This window comes from Dasypus novemcinctus, chromosome 22, assembly GCF_030445035.2.
Source record: "Dasypus novemcinctus isolate mDasNov1 chromosome 22, mDasNov1.1.hap2, whole genome shotgun sequence".
Lineage (NCBI taxonomy): Eukaryota > Metazoa > Chordata > Mammalia > Cingulata > Dasypodidae > Dasypus > Dasypus novemcinctus.
The window spans coordinates 72,958,930-72,972,413 of NC_080694.1; the positions used below are offsets into that span (position 1 = coordinate 72,958,930).

The 13,484-nt window shown below is 38.6% G+C and overlaps 1 pseudogene; it reads right to left on the reverse strand.

Moving 5' to 3' along the window:
• Positions 1-1,037: 1,037 nt before the first annotated feature.
• LOC105745629 (olfactory receptor 12D3-like) overlaps positions 1,038-13,484 on the reverse strand; it is a 39,443-nt pseudogene continuing 26,996 nt past the window's right edge.

Sequence of the window (13,484 nt, forward strand, 5' to 3'; positions counted from 1 at the left end):
CATGGGACATTCATTACACTTGGTGAATACAGCTCCGAACACTGCTGTACCACATGGTCAATGGTCCACATTATAGTTTACACTCTCCCCCAGTCCAGCCAGTGGGCCATGGGAGGACATAAAATGTCCAGTAACTGTCTCTGTAGTACCACCCAGGACAACTCCAAGTCCTGAAAATACGTCCACATCACATCTTTTCTTCCCACTTCCCACCCTCAGCAGCTACCATGGCCACTTTCTCCATCTCAATGTTACATTTACTTCCATTATTAATCACTGGCCCAAGAAATGCATATCCATCTTGAGGAAAGCATATCGAACGTCCATCACACCCATAGCCTGATAGTTATACTACAGACATTCCTTTAGGGTTAATACTGATAAATAACAATTCAGGCTCATTCTTGTTTCCTGACTTGCACACCACACACATAAGCTGTCAGCAAATATGCAAACTTATGTGTTCCAAATACACTCAGAATCTAATTACCCCTATGACCCCCACCATATCACCCTGGTCCGAGCCTCCCTCAGCTGTTCTCTAGAAGACTTTCAGAGTCTCCCAGTGGATTCCATCCTTGCTCCATTACTCTTTCTCAACCCAGCACAGGTGGGATTCTTTCAGCACAGAAGATGTATCAAGTCATTGCTTTGCTCAAACCGCCCCATGTCATCCTTTATCACTTAGAATAAATGTGAAAATACTCAAAACAACCCAAAAAGATGCCTTTGACATGACCACCATCTGTCGCTGTCCTCCTCTCCTGTACCTCTCACTACCCAGTGAGCTCCGGGCCATTGTCGATCTTGCTTTACCTACAGGCAGCCACAGAATTGGTTCAAAAAATACTTTGAATGAATGAGTAAATGAGAAAAATGACTAAGCAATGACTCATTTAGCTTGTCTGAGTGAAGAACCCATTTACCATAGAACAAGTTTTGAAAGGAATATAAATTCAATAAATGCATTGATTTATCACGGATGAGGAAGTGAACATCATGAAATTCACATGCAGTTTGCATGTGTTCTAGAGCTGTCAATGGCCATGTTTAGGCAAACAGCTCCTCCCAAAGACCTTCCTCAGCACCAACATCACTTCCTTATTCCTAAGGGTGTATACTAGTGGATTCAGGACTGAGGTGGTAGTGGGGTGTATGAGGGTCACAAAACGCTCCTGTATGACAGAGTTGGCAGAGATGTGGGAAATGTAGTTGATGCACACAATCCCATAGAAGAGGCCCACCACCACGAAGTGGGAGGCACAAGTGGACAGAGCCTTGTGGAGCATGCTGCAGGACCAGCTCTTAAGCAGAAGGAAGCCAATAATGTAAACGTAGGAGAGGAGGGTCAGAAGGAAAGCTCCCATGCCTATGCTGCCCGTGACAATGGAAAGAACCTTTGACTGAGCAGTGTGTCCCCACAGGCCAGTTCCAAGAGGGGCTTGACATCGCAGAAGAAGTGATTGAGTTTCTGAGAGCCACAAAAGTTCAGGTGAGCAGTCATGACTGAATTCATCAGAGCGCAAAGGAAGTTGGTGAGCCAGGCCACAGCTGTCAGCAGAGCACACACCTGAGGGCTCATGATGATGTTGTGGCAGAGTCAGTAGCAGATGGCCACAAAATGGCCAAAGCCCATGATGGCCAGCAAGATGGCCTCGGTGCAGCCCAGGAAGTGGAAGAAGTGCAGCTGAGTGATGCAGCCGAGGTAAGATATGGCCTTATGCTTAGAGAGGAGGTTCGACATGAGCTTGGGAAGAGTCACCAAAGAGTAACAGATACCCAGGCAGGAAAGAATTCCCAGGAAAAAATACATAGGGGAGTGGAGCCTTGGCTCTGTGATGACAATCGCTATTATGGCCCCATTTCCAAACAGTTTCATCAGATATAGAAAGAGGAAAATTATGAAGATTACAGGCTGCAATTTCTGAACACAGGTCAGTCCCAACAAAAGAAACTCCCTGCAGTGATGTTCTCCAATGCTTTTGGCAGGAAGGATAATAGCGACAATTAGCACATGTGCCCCAGTATACGGTATAGGGTTAGGTAGATCAGGTTACCACCTGAAAGGATATAAGGGTGAGCCTGGTTGAGCAGAGTGTTAGGAGTTGTATTCATTTACAAGATAATTACCAAAATAGAAATACATGCTAAATTCTGTGATAAAGTGTGATATAAGTGATACTCAGAATGCTGTGAAACCTAAAAAGCAGTGAATAAGAAGTCAAGTCAGATAGTCAAAGAAGGCATATTAAAAAGTACGAAGAATAAAACTCAGTCCAGCTTCACCTGTTGCATAAAAATAAATATATTTGATCAAACTCCATCAAAGACACATTTGAACAATTTGAAAACCTGTTTCAATAGAGGTGTGGGCACAATTACTTCTGGGTCCTAGTTGGAAATGACCATTGCCTAGACCCAAATGTTCTCACTTGCCAAAAAAGAAGAAAAATCTCCAAAACCTAAGCCTTTGCTGATCCTAGAAGACTTTAACCATACACTTGAGACTGCATTAGGTGGCGTGAGCTCAGCCCACCAGAATTGCTGACGGAATTTACAAGGAGAGCATGTGCAGGAAGGAAAAACTCCAAGTCTTGAGAAGGCTCGACTGTAGGAGACCCTGCAGACGCCAGAATAGTCAGCTCTGGAAAGAGAGCACCTCACATTGACTGCAAGTCGCTATGGAAACATCAGAAAAGAGTGAGGCAAGATGCAGGCATTGAGCAGGGAGGGAAAAAGCATGGGCTGCCAGGACCAAGGACCTTGAGCCAGAACCTGGGAAGCTGCCTTATCCTCCCTATTACTTTGTCCCAGATACCCAAACTTGTTCAAATATGTCAGTAAATAGGAAAATTTCTGCATCCACGTAGAGGTATAATAAGAAAAATCAGAATGTAGAAAATCAATATCTCAACAGAAGAAATCTTGCCTGAAAAAGTTGGTAGTGAAATAAAAGGAAACTGCAGCACAACATTCCAAACTGAATCAACTGAAACCTAAGAGATTACTTTTCAAATGGGAAAAGAATGGACAAATGTGCAAAACAAATTAAATTTCAATGATATACAATTTTGACAAAGGTCAAAATGTTTAAGACATTAAACATTTGAGGATGTTAATTACTTAGAGGTGGAGGTGCAAATTGATTCAACGTCTATAGGGCAATTGACCAATAACTATCAAAAATGAAATGCTCACAGACTTTGAGCTATCAAGCCCACTTCCTATCATTTGGTTTTTAGATGGTTTGTACATGTTCAAAATTACATATACCATGGTATTCGTTCAAGCATGGCATAAGATTGAAAATAAACTAAATATCCTTAAGGCACTGGTTAAATCCTTTTCAGAACAAAAGAAATGAGGAGTACTCAACCACATACACACAAAAAACACAAAACACATGTAAATGCACATATGCAACTGCACCTATTTTAAACAAAAAGTGAACTCTTAAACATGAGGAACTCAAAGCTTTTCTAGCTAACACCTTGTGCCCTAAGTCCACTTGCTCTACCCTTTGTAACTTCCACAGTCTAAATTCAAAGAGGTTTCCCAGTTACTCTCTCTCTCCATAATGGCCTCAAGTCCTTTCTGTTAAAAAAAAATCTCCCTTTAATGTAATCTCCTTTGTTCTACCTACCACCTGTGCTAATTCCCTGTATTTTTTATACCTGTTTATTCATACCTTTGAATAAAGATGGCTTTTTGGTGCATAAGGAAATCCAAGAATCAAGGCTGTGGTTTAGTGATTACCTCTTTGAATTAACAAAGAGTTTGATTGCTCAAAGCCTCCTATGACAAAAAAAAAATTTGTATCAGAAAAATTTGCCTCTTCTTATTTTGACTAGAAATTAAGCAAGTTGAATCCCCTCTGAATGTCTCCAGATGAGGATGTCTTGGGATCTCCTCTCAAAGGTCTTAATCTCCTAAATTTTGTTTTCCATAAATATTCATTTATTTTCACTTTTAGTGTGTTATAATAACACTGTGCCATTTTTAAATTTTTTGTCTTTATTTATTTTTTTAATATTACATTCAAAAAATATGAGGTCCCCATATACCTCCCACCCACCTCACCACACTCCTCCCCCCATAACAACAATCTCCTCCATCATCATAAGACATTCACTGCATTTGGTGAATACATCTCAGAGCACCACTGCACCTCATGGTCAATGGTCCATATCATAGTCCTGTGCCATTTTTAACAAAAATAAAATCTTGTGCAGAACTTTGTGTTGTTCACTAAAACAGAAAGGAGGGGAGAATATGGAAGACAGAAAAGGTATAGCACGTGCCCTTGGGAATCCTAGCAGATACAAAGCAAGTCATCACATTGAGAAATACATTCAAATACTGAAAGATACTGAAAAAAACAAATGCTGAAAGATGATAAAGTTTAAGCTCAGAGGAAATATATGATCCTACTTGAGAGGTGCGAAAAGAGGAAGAGCAGACAAACCAAACATCTTAAAAGCAAAAGAGAAAAGAGCTTTAGAAACAGCTAGCAGGAAAGACAGTTATCTTCAAGAGAGCAGTAATTAGACTGTCAGCTAATATCTCCATGACAATGAAAGCAGAAGTCAGTAAAGTGAAATTCTAATTATACTTAAAGTTAATATTTATCCATAAAGAATGGTACATAAGGAAACTAAATATTTCTCTTAAGTGAACAAAATAAGGATATTTTCAGAGAAACAATAAATTATGAGACTTACCATCTCAGGACTTCACTAACATATATCCTAAAGGACATACTTCAAATAGAAGGCAAGAGAAATCAGCTGAAATGTAAGAGATGCAAGAAGAAATAAACTCAAAAGCACTGGTCAATGCCTGGTAAATGTAAATAAGCGTTGACTATATGAAACCTGATGATGTTTGCTGATGTAAAAAAAAGAAATAAGTAGCATTTTTTAACCTATATACAAAAAAAAAATATGTGTTACAATTTCATGGGTAAAAACAGAAAAGAAAAAAAAAGCATAGCACCAAACTTCCAAAATAACAGAGGGAACTTAGATGAGAAAACATATTCAGTCAAACCAAAAGAAGACGAGGGACATAAAAAGTTTGAGCAAACCGAAAGCACAAAATTGAGTTAACATTGTTTCATAAAAATGTTCATGCATAATAATTATAATAAATTAAATGGACAAAAAGGCAAATTCAATGACAAAGATTATCAGGCTGCATTTTTAAAAAGATGTAATAGGAATGGGTTTTCCACAATCAGGTGTTCAAGAAAAAATTATCACTTGCAGGGGAACTGCAAGCTAGCAGAAAGGATGATAAGACCTCAGAAATTATTTTTCAAAATTTTTCTTGAGCTCACAATAATTCCTAGCTAAGATTGGAAGAGAAACTGACAGATTGTTCTTAAAACCTACCAGAGACAAACCCTTACCAGTGGTGATTACTTCATGTATGCATATACATTGAAGATCACAGATTCTGGAGCCAGGTTTCCAGAGAGTTGAATCCTGGTTCTGTTACCCTATAGCACTGTCATCTCGGGCAAATTACTTGGCCTTTCTGGGCCCCAGTTTCTTCTTCTGTAAATGTAGATGATAATAATAAGAATCATAAAGAGTAAAAACTTCATTTTATTCATGTGAAGATTAAGTTAATATTTGTAAGTGAATGTGCTCTCAATAGATGTTAGAAATGATGGATGAATGATAGATGATGATAGATGGATGCATAGATGGATGATAGATAGATATAGACGCCCGTGACTAATAAGAATTCTAAATAAGTATATAGTCCTTTTTCAAGGAACAACAGAAAGAACCTGTGATCATGAGAGTCAAGGTCTGCAAACCCTAATCGCATATCTCCAGAATTTTACTCTGCTTTCCTGCAGTAGGGTATTTGTTCAAGGATTACTATTTATCAAAACTCAAATATTTTCTCTTTTACAAAAAGTGGCAAGATGATTCTAAATTAACACAAAGGAATAGGTAGTCATGCAATATCTAAACAAAAATTGGTGAAGAGACGAGATTATCCACTCTTCATATCTTGTCAAATTATTGTGATTAAAAGCATACATTACCTGCGTATACACCAACCCTTAGTACCAACCACAGGTTCAGTAAAAGTGACAGAAAAGGCATGTGTAGAAAGGTTACTTCTTTTTTTTATATATGTATTTACTTTTCTTTTATTGAAGCATATAATTCACACATGGATATACATAAACATTAAGTATATAGTAAAAGTTGTGACCTTACAAAAATAAACATACATAGCATCATACAGGGGTACCATATATCATCCCACCACCAACACCTTGCATTGCTGTGAAACATTTGATACAAACTATGCAAAAGAATCATCAAAATATTACTAATTGTAGTCCATATCTTACATTTGGTGTATTTTTCCCAAAATATACCCTATTATTTTTACAGTATATTTTTATTACAGAGCTTGTGAACTTATAAAACAATCATGCACATTTGTATAATTCCCGTACTAACACACCTTCACCAACACACTACACCATAGTGGAATATTTGTTATGGATTATGAGGTAATACCATCATACTATTACCATGAACCATGGTCCATAGCATGCATTTGGCACACTCTTCCCATGTCCACACCCCACCCTCCCCTTATCAACACAGTACACCTTTGGCATTGATGCAAGAATATTATGGTATTGCTGTTAACCACCATCCATAGGTCACACCAATTGTATTTTTCCCATGCTTCTCCACATTCCCACTGCCCTGCACTATTGATGTTCATCTGCTCTAGTTCACAGAAGCACACTTTTCCATCTGAACCATCAACTACAATGCTCATCCACCTCTGAGTTCACTGTTAGTTCCTAGATCATTCTCTTGCTTCGAAAGTTTACTTCTGAGTGCAACTCCATCACACTCAGGAACACAAATTCTAAAGTAAGGTGCACAGGGAAGGCACTGAACTCCAGAGCAATCTGTCATGATCCTAGGACCTGTGGGTCTCTGTGGCCCTCAGGAGAATCAGTATCTGGGGTTGTATCTACTCTGGCTGTCTCTTGAGTCCTACTGAGGCATGTGTAAGCGCGACCCCTCTTATGACCTCCTGATTCCTTTTTGAAGACTCTTAGCCATGTAAACTAGGGTTGGTGTATACTCAGGAGACGTGAATCTCTGGACTGTCCATGTGCCAGCTAGGCCCTGAGCCTCAGCAGAGTTGCAACTCCTACTCTCTGGTTCATTGGACTTAACCAGGTTGGCTAACAGGGAAGTGAAGATGGTCAACCACCACACCAGGGAAACGAGAGTGCCTATAAATGCAAGCAGAATTGCATCCATCATCCATGTGGAATCTAAGCTCCGTTTCGATGTAGAGGTGGAGTGGACATCACCATCCCAGGGTCCTCAGGTTCGAGGAATAAAATACGGATTAGAGTGGACTTACTGGTATTCTACTATAGAACTATTGTGACTAATAACGGAAGAAATTGTAGAATTGATGTGGAGACAGTGGCCAGAGTAGTTGCTGAGGGCAGGGAGAGGGAAGAAGAGATGTGATGTGGGGGCATTTTCAGAATTTGGATTTGTCCTAAATGGTATTGCAGGGACAGATGCTGGACATTATATTTCCTGCCATAACCCACTGAATGTACCAGGGGAGAGTGTAAACTACAATGTAAACTATTATCCATGTGGTGCAGCAGTGCTCCAAAATGTATTCACCAAATGCAATGAATGTGCCACAGTGATAAAAGAGGTTGTTGATGTGGGAGGAGTGGGGTGAGGGGTGTGGGGTATATGGGAACCTCTTATGATTTTTATTGTAAGGTTTTGTGTGATCTATTAACTTTACAAAGATAATTTTAAAAATTTTTAAAAATTTAAAAAACACCTTATGTTACCAACATAAATATTTACAATGAAGCCTAGAAAACAGCTTAGGTGGTTTATAAACAGATCCACTTATATTTGACATCTTGAAATTTGATAGAGGTGCCATTATGTATCAAGCGGAGAAAAATCAGTTATAGAAAAACTACTATTTTATTTTTAAAAAAGATAAAACTTGATAATAATTTCCCATCATTTCTCCTCCTCTCAGAAAATGACAGAGGAACTGGGGCCTTGAACATGTAAAGTAAAAATTTTAAGCATTTAGAAAAATATATAGGAGAATATATCCATGGCACAATAAAATGAGAGTCACTGAGAAAACACAGCTGCATTTGAAGCACATTAATATAAAAATTTTCAAAAACACTTCTGCATGAAAGAAACACCATTAGTGATGTTAAAAGTAAGGCAGACTAGGAAACATGCAGCACAAAAGTATAGCTGTTGCATTCTTTCTAAGGCAAAACAGAAGTACATCTATAAAAAGGAAAAGGGCTACCATAAATCAATAAAAAAGCTGGAAAAGTTGACAAAGAATGCTAAACAGACAATTCAGAGAGAAAGAAAATCAAATGACCATTAAAACTGTAATCCATCTTTAGTGGTAATGCTTCAGTGTGTTCATCAATTGTAATGAATGTACCCCTATAATGAAAGAAGCTGTTAATATGGGGAAGGTTGGAGGTGTAGGGAGTGGGGCATTTGGGAATCCCTTATATTTTTTATGTAACATTTTGTGTAATCTAATTACCTTTAAAAAATAAAAATGTTTTTAAAAATGTAAATATGTGCTCAGCTTCATGAAATCAGGAATATTCAAATTTTAAAATATTGGAATATGATTCCACATCCACTGGTTTAGCAAAAATTAAAAGTATTAGGAGCAAATAATAAGAATTAATTCCCTCCAGGTAGGGTGTGTGTTGATTCAGTCACCATGGAGATCAGCTCGTGAAAACTGAACATCGTCTATAATTTAGTGATCACATTTAATACGTCCTAAAGAAACTCCCACATGCCTACACAAGGGGGCACAAAGGGGCTCTTGCTTCCGTGCTCATGACAGCAAAAAATGGAAATAGCCAAGTGCCTGTCATTAAAGGGAAATTGTGTTTTCAGACAGTAGAACACTGTATAGCAGTTAGAAAATAAACCGCTGATATTTATATATCACCTTGCGTAATGTTTTAATTTTTTAAGGTGATAATTACAAAACATGTCGCTGTGTGGGGGCAATAAGCTCACACCACTGGGAGGTCTTTCAAAGCTGCTTGTTTTGTAACCTGCCCTGCAGAGGAACAGTTTGGTTAAATTGGCATCGCAGAGTTTGGCTGATAACGTCAGGTAATATCTAGAAAAACTAATTTCTGAAAAATGTCTTGTAAATGAGCTGAGCATGGCCTATAACAGTCTCAAGATTAAACCCATTACTTGTAATGCACAGCTGGGCGCCTTTTTTCTAACTAGCCCTGGACTCACTGAGTAAGAGGCAGCTCTAGCAGGCAGCTCCCATGGACCTCCCCTAATGCACAGACTCGAGGGGCTGACTGCACACAGAGCAGCTTACACTGCCCAGTGCCTCAGGAGGCAATGACGTCTGACCCTTAGATTGCTCTGGCCTGAGGTTAAGAGAGCAAAGCTTCCCAGTGCCTAGAGAGCTAAAGGGGTTCCTTTCCCTCCTGTCCAGAGAGAGTGGACCAAATCGAGATCTTCCTTCTCCTGGGGGTTAAATGAGCTGGGCTAAACTGGTGGAATCTCAAAATTGTATCGTTTCTCCTCGGATCTGCCAGGGACTTCCCCACAGTTTGAGCACCCCAGAAAGAGCTCTCATAGAGGAACCACGCATCTAAGATCACAGCATTTGTGTGAGGACACCTGAGTTTGTAATCTTAGCCACCACTTACTCGTGCTGTGACCTTGAGCTAGTTGCTTACCATCTCCATATTCTCATTTTCCATTGCTATAAAATTGAGATGATACCATATTTAGTTGAGATTAACTGATTTAGATAAAGCATTGAACATCATATTTAGAATATAGCAAGCACAAGTGTCAAATGTTTAATATTATCATATAAATCTTAGCAAGAGCATGATAAATCTTAATAATGATGCAATTTTGCATAGCAATTTATATTTAGCAATATATCTTCATCTTAACGCTTTCTAAAATCTTGGCAGAGAGCTATTCTCACCATTGTAAATTAAAAATTAAGAAGCCTATCTATGATCACAGAGCTAATAATCAGCAGAATCAGACCCAAACCCAATTCCAAGTCTAGCACTCCTTTCACTGCAACCCTGCCGGCTTCACTCCATTTTCCACACGTCACCAAAGCCAAACACCTCCAAATAGGTAGGTAGAAAACAAGGGGAATAGAAAAGAAAGCTGATTTGTAAAGTCTTATAAAATTTCTCAAATTTCAAAATTAGACCTTCTATTTCCACCCTTCCATTTTCTTCTTTTAGAGCCTAGTGGTGGCAAACGGTACAAAAGACTTTGGAGTGGTGTGTTCCATTTCCTTCTGGGTAAGTATGTTCACTGCATGTTGTAAAGGGTGAATGTGGGTATTTGTATTCATTTGGTAAAATCTCAGATTACATACCTACCAATGACCCTACCAATAACCAGAGTGATTCTTTTTCCTTAATTATCTGAAATCTCAATAAACATAAAGAAATAATAATTTGCAACATGGTATTTTTATTCTTAAAGATGAATTTAAATATTATCAAAGAAGCTACAGTATCTACTCATTTTCTGATAGAATAAACATTCATTTTGGACATGACTTAAGCAAATTAAAATGTGTGATTGTTTGATTTGAGAATAACTTGAAAACACTATTTCATGAATAATAAAATAAGCTTGTTGATATTAAGCTCGTTTTTAGAGTGTAATTATTTGAGCATTAAAGCAATTTGGGATCACACTGGCAGATGAAAATAGGAACTCCTGAATACTTTTACCTGTAATAATTATATTAATTACCCTTCAATATGAAGGCACTGGATTAAAAAGTTATTGATAGATTCTCATGGCTCTTAATCATCACCTATGGTTTAACATAAAATTAACAAAATTGATTTTCTGCTAGGGATTATCCAGTTTTTAACACTTGCTAGATTATGACATTCTGACTTTCACACTGAGTTGGAACATTTGGAGGCATATGCCAAAATACTTAGCAGTTGAAGGTATCTGTACCCATATACAGCTATTTCACTCAAAAAAAAAAGCCAACAGTAGGTTTTGCGTTTTCACTGCTTATGAACATTTTTACTTATATTTTCATCTTGTATGATAGGTAAATGAATATTGTCACATTCCATTTTTGTTTACTAGCCAGAGTGAACACTTTCTTTTGCTTTTCCATATATGTACCTGTTGTTCATACCTAAAAAGTCCATTTTTAAAAAAGGAAACCACTTCTTCATTACAAAACTCAGGTTTTTGCTGTCTTTGCTATTCATGCTGTTATAATAAGGGGGTTGCAAGTAAGGTGACCATCTTCCATAACAAAAAAGAGAAATGAATAGGTCAGGGGTAAAAGAGAAAGACTTTCACAACCTTTCTTAACTGAAGATATTCAAAACAATGAAAATGATGTAGAAATAGGAAAGCATATTTAAAAGTAAAGGAATAGGATAACTAGCTCTGCAACAGAGATGTACACGAAGACACCACATGTGTCCTTGAGATTATTTTATGAATAAAAAAAAGTAAGATTACCTATTTCTCAAATACCCTTTGATTGCATTACATTCAACTGAGGGGCCTTTGGTTAGATTACCTGTTTATAAGCCGACTCATAAGGACACACAGGAAGAGAGAACTCTGTCATTTTTGATCCTGCCATATAACAGGAAGGAGAAGGCTCAAACAGCTGAGGTCCCAGGAAGAGAGGAGCCATTTGCCTGATAGCTTGCAGCTGAACTTGGAAAAAGGCAGACCAGCTAAGACTGGTATAGGAAGCCCTACAGACAAGCACTATGACCGCTTGCAGCTGAAATTGGAAAGAGAGTTGAGCCTGAGAGAGAAAGCCAGAGGGGAAGGACAAACCTAGGCTGAGATCAGAAGCCATCTTGTTTCACCATGTGGCAACACGCTGGGATCAGTAGTAGCTCAATCTAGTGAGAAAGCATCACTGATGGTGACTCAGTTTGGATTTTCCATGACCTTGGAACTGTAAGTTTTTATCCCAGATAAATTCTCCTTATAGAAGCCAATAGATTTCCGGCACTTTGCATCAGCACCCCTTTGGCAAACCAAAACACTACACATTAAAATATTTTCTCTGCTTTTTATCACAGAGGAACAGAGAAATGTCAGCACTATGTCAACTGATGATAATGACCAGCCCTGGAAGGAATTACCATCTATATACATTGTGCCTTGATTATTAGGACTAAATACTAAATTAGTGCTTAAATTAGAATTGTATCTCACTAATGCCATTGCTATCAGAAATAGCTATACATGTCCTCAAAGAAAAATAAATTAAAAATCTGCATCTCACAAAACTTCAAAACCACTGCTTTTTGCACCCACAACTACTCTAATAAACACATAAAGTAATGCTTTTTGTGTTCCACTATTCTCTTAATGAAGTAATTAGGGACAGATTTTCTCTACTGCTTTAAACATCTAAAACATAGAACAAAATTAATGAAGCAGTGATTTTGAAGTCATTGCAGGCTGCTCATGACCAAGACCCCTGAGAGAATAGAAACAAAAAGTGTAAGCCCAAAAATTGCCCCAAACTCTAGGATGCAGTTTCTAAGTCACAGCACCTGGAGGAGAAACTGATCAGGTTCCAGATGGCTTACCAAATCTAGGTGTCAGAAACCCAAGTTCACCTAGGCCAAGGCAGCCAACCATTGCAGAGCAATAACCAACACTTACTGGAACTCACACAGGGCTGTGTATATATCAAGTCACAAGAGCCTGGGTATAAAACCTGCTAACAGGAGCAGATGTGCCTCAAGTAGCTGGGTGCCTGCTTTTCACATGGGAGGTTCTGGGTTCAATTCCTGGTTCTCCTTTAAAAAAAAAAAAAACAAGCGAAAAAATGAAAAATGCAATGGTTCAGCACCAGTTTCCCACATGCAATGTCCTAATTTCAATCTCTGGCTCCCAGTACCTAAAACAAACAAACAAACAAATAAACAACCCATACTAACATAGGGTTTCAGATAGAGTCACTGTGAGGATAGCAGTGGGGTTAACTTAACGCAAAACTACAAGCGTTTCTGGACCCACCTTTTTTTCTTTATTTTCCTTTAAATGTTTCATTTGAAAAAATATGAGGACCACATATACCCCACATCCCCCTCACCCCACTCCTCCCACATCAACAACCTCTTCCACCATCATGGCACACCCACTGCACCTGGTGAATACATTTTGGAGCACTGCTGCACTACATGGAAAATGGTTTACATTGCAGTTTGACTCTCCCCCAGTCCACCTAATGGGCCATGGCAGGACACACAATGTCCAGCATCTATCCCTGCAGCACCACCCAGGACAACTCCAAATCCAGAAAATGCCCCCACATCATATCTCTTCTTCCCTCTCCCTACCATCAGCAGCCACCATGGCCACTTTCTC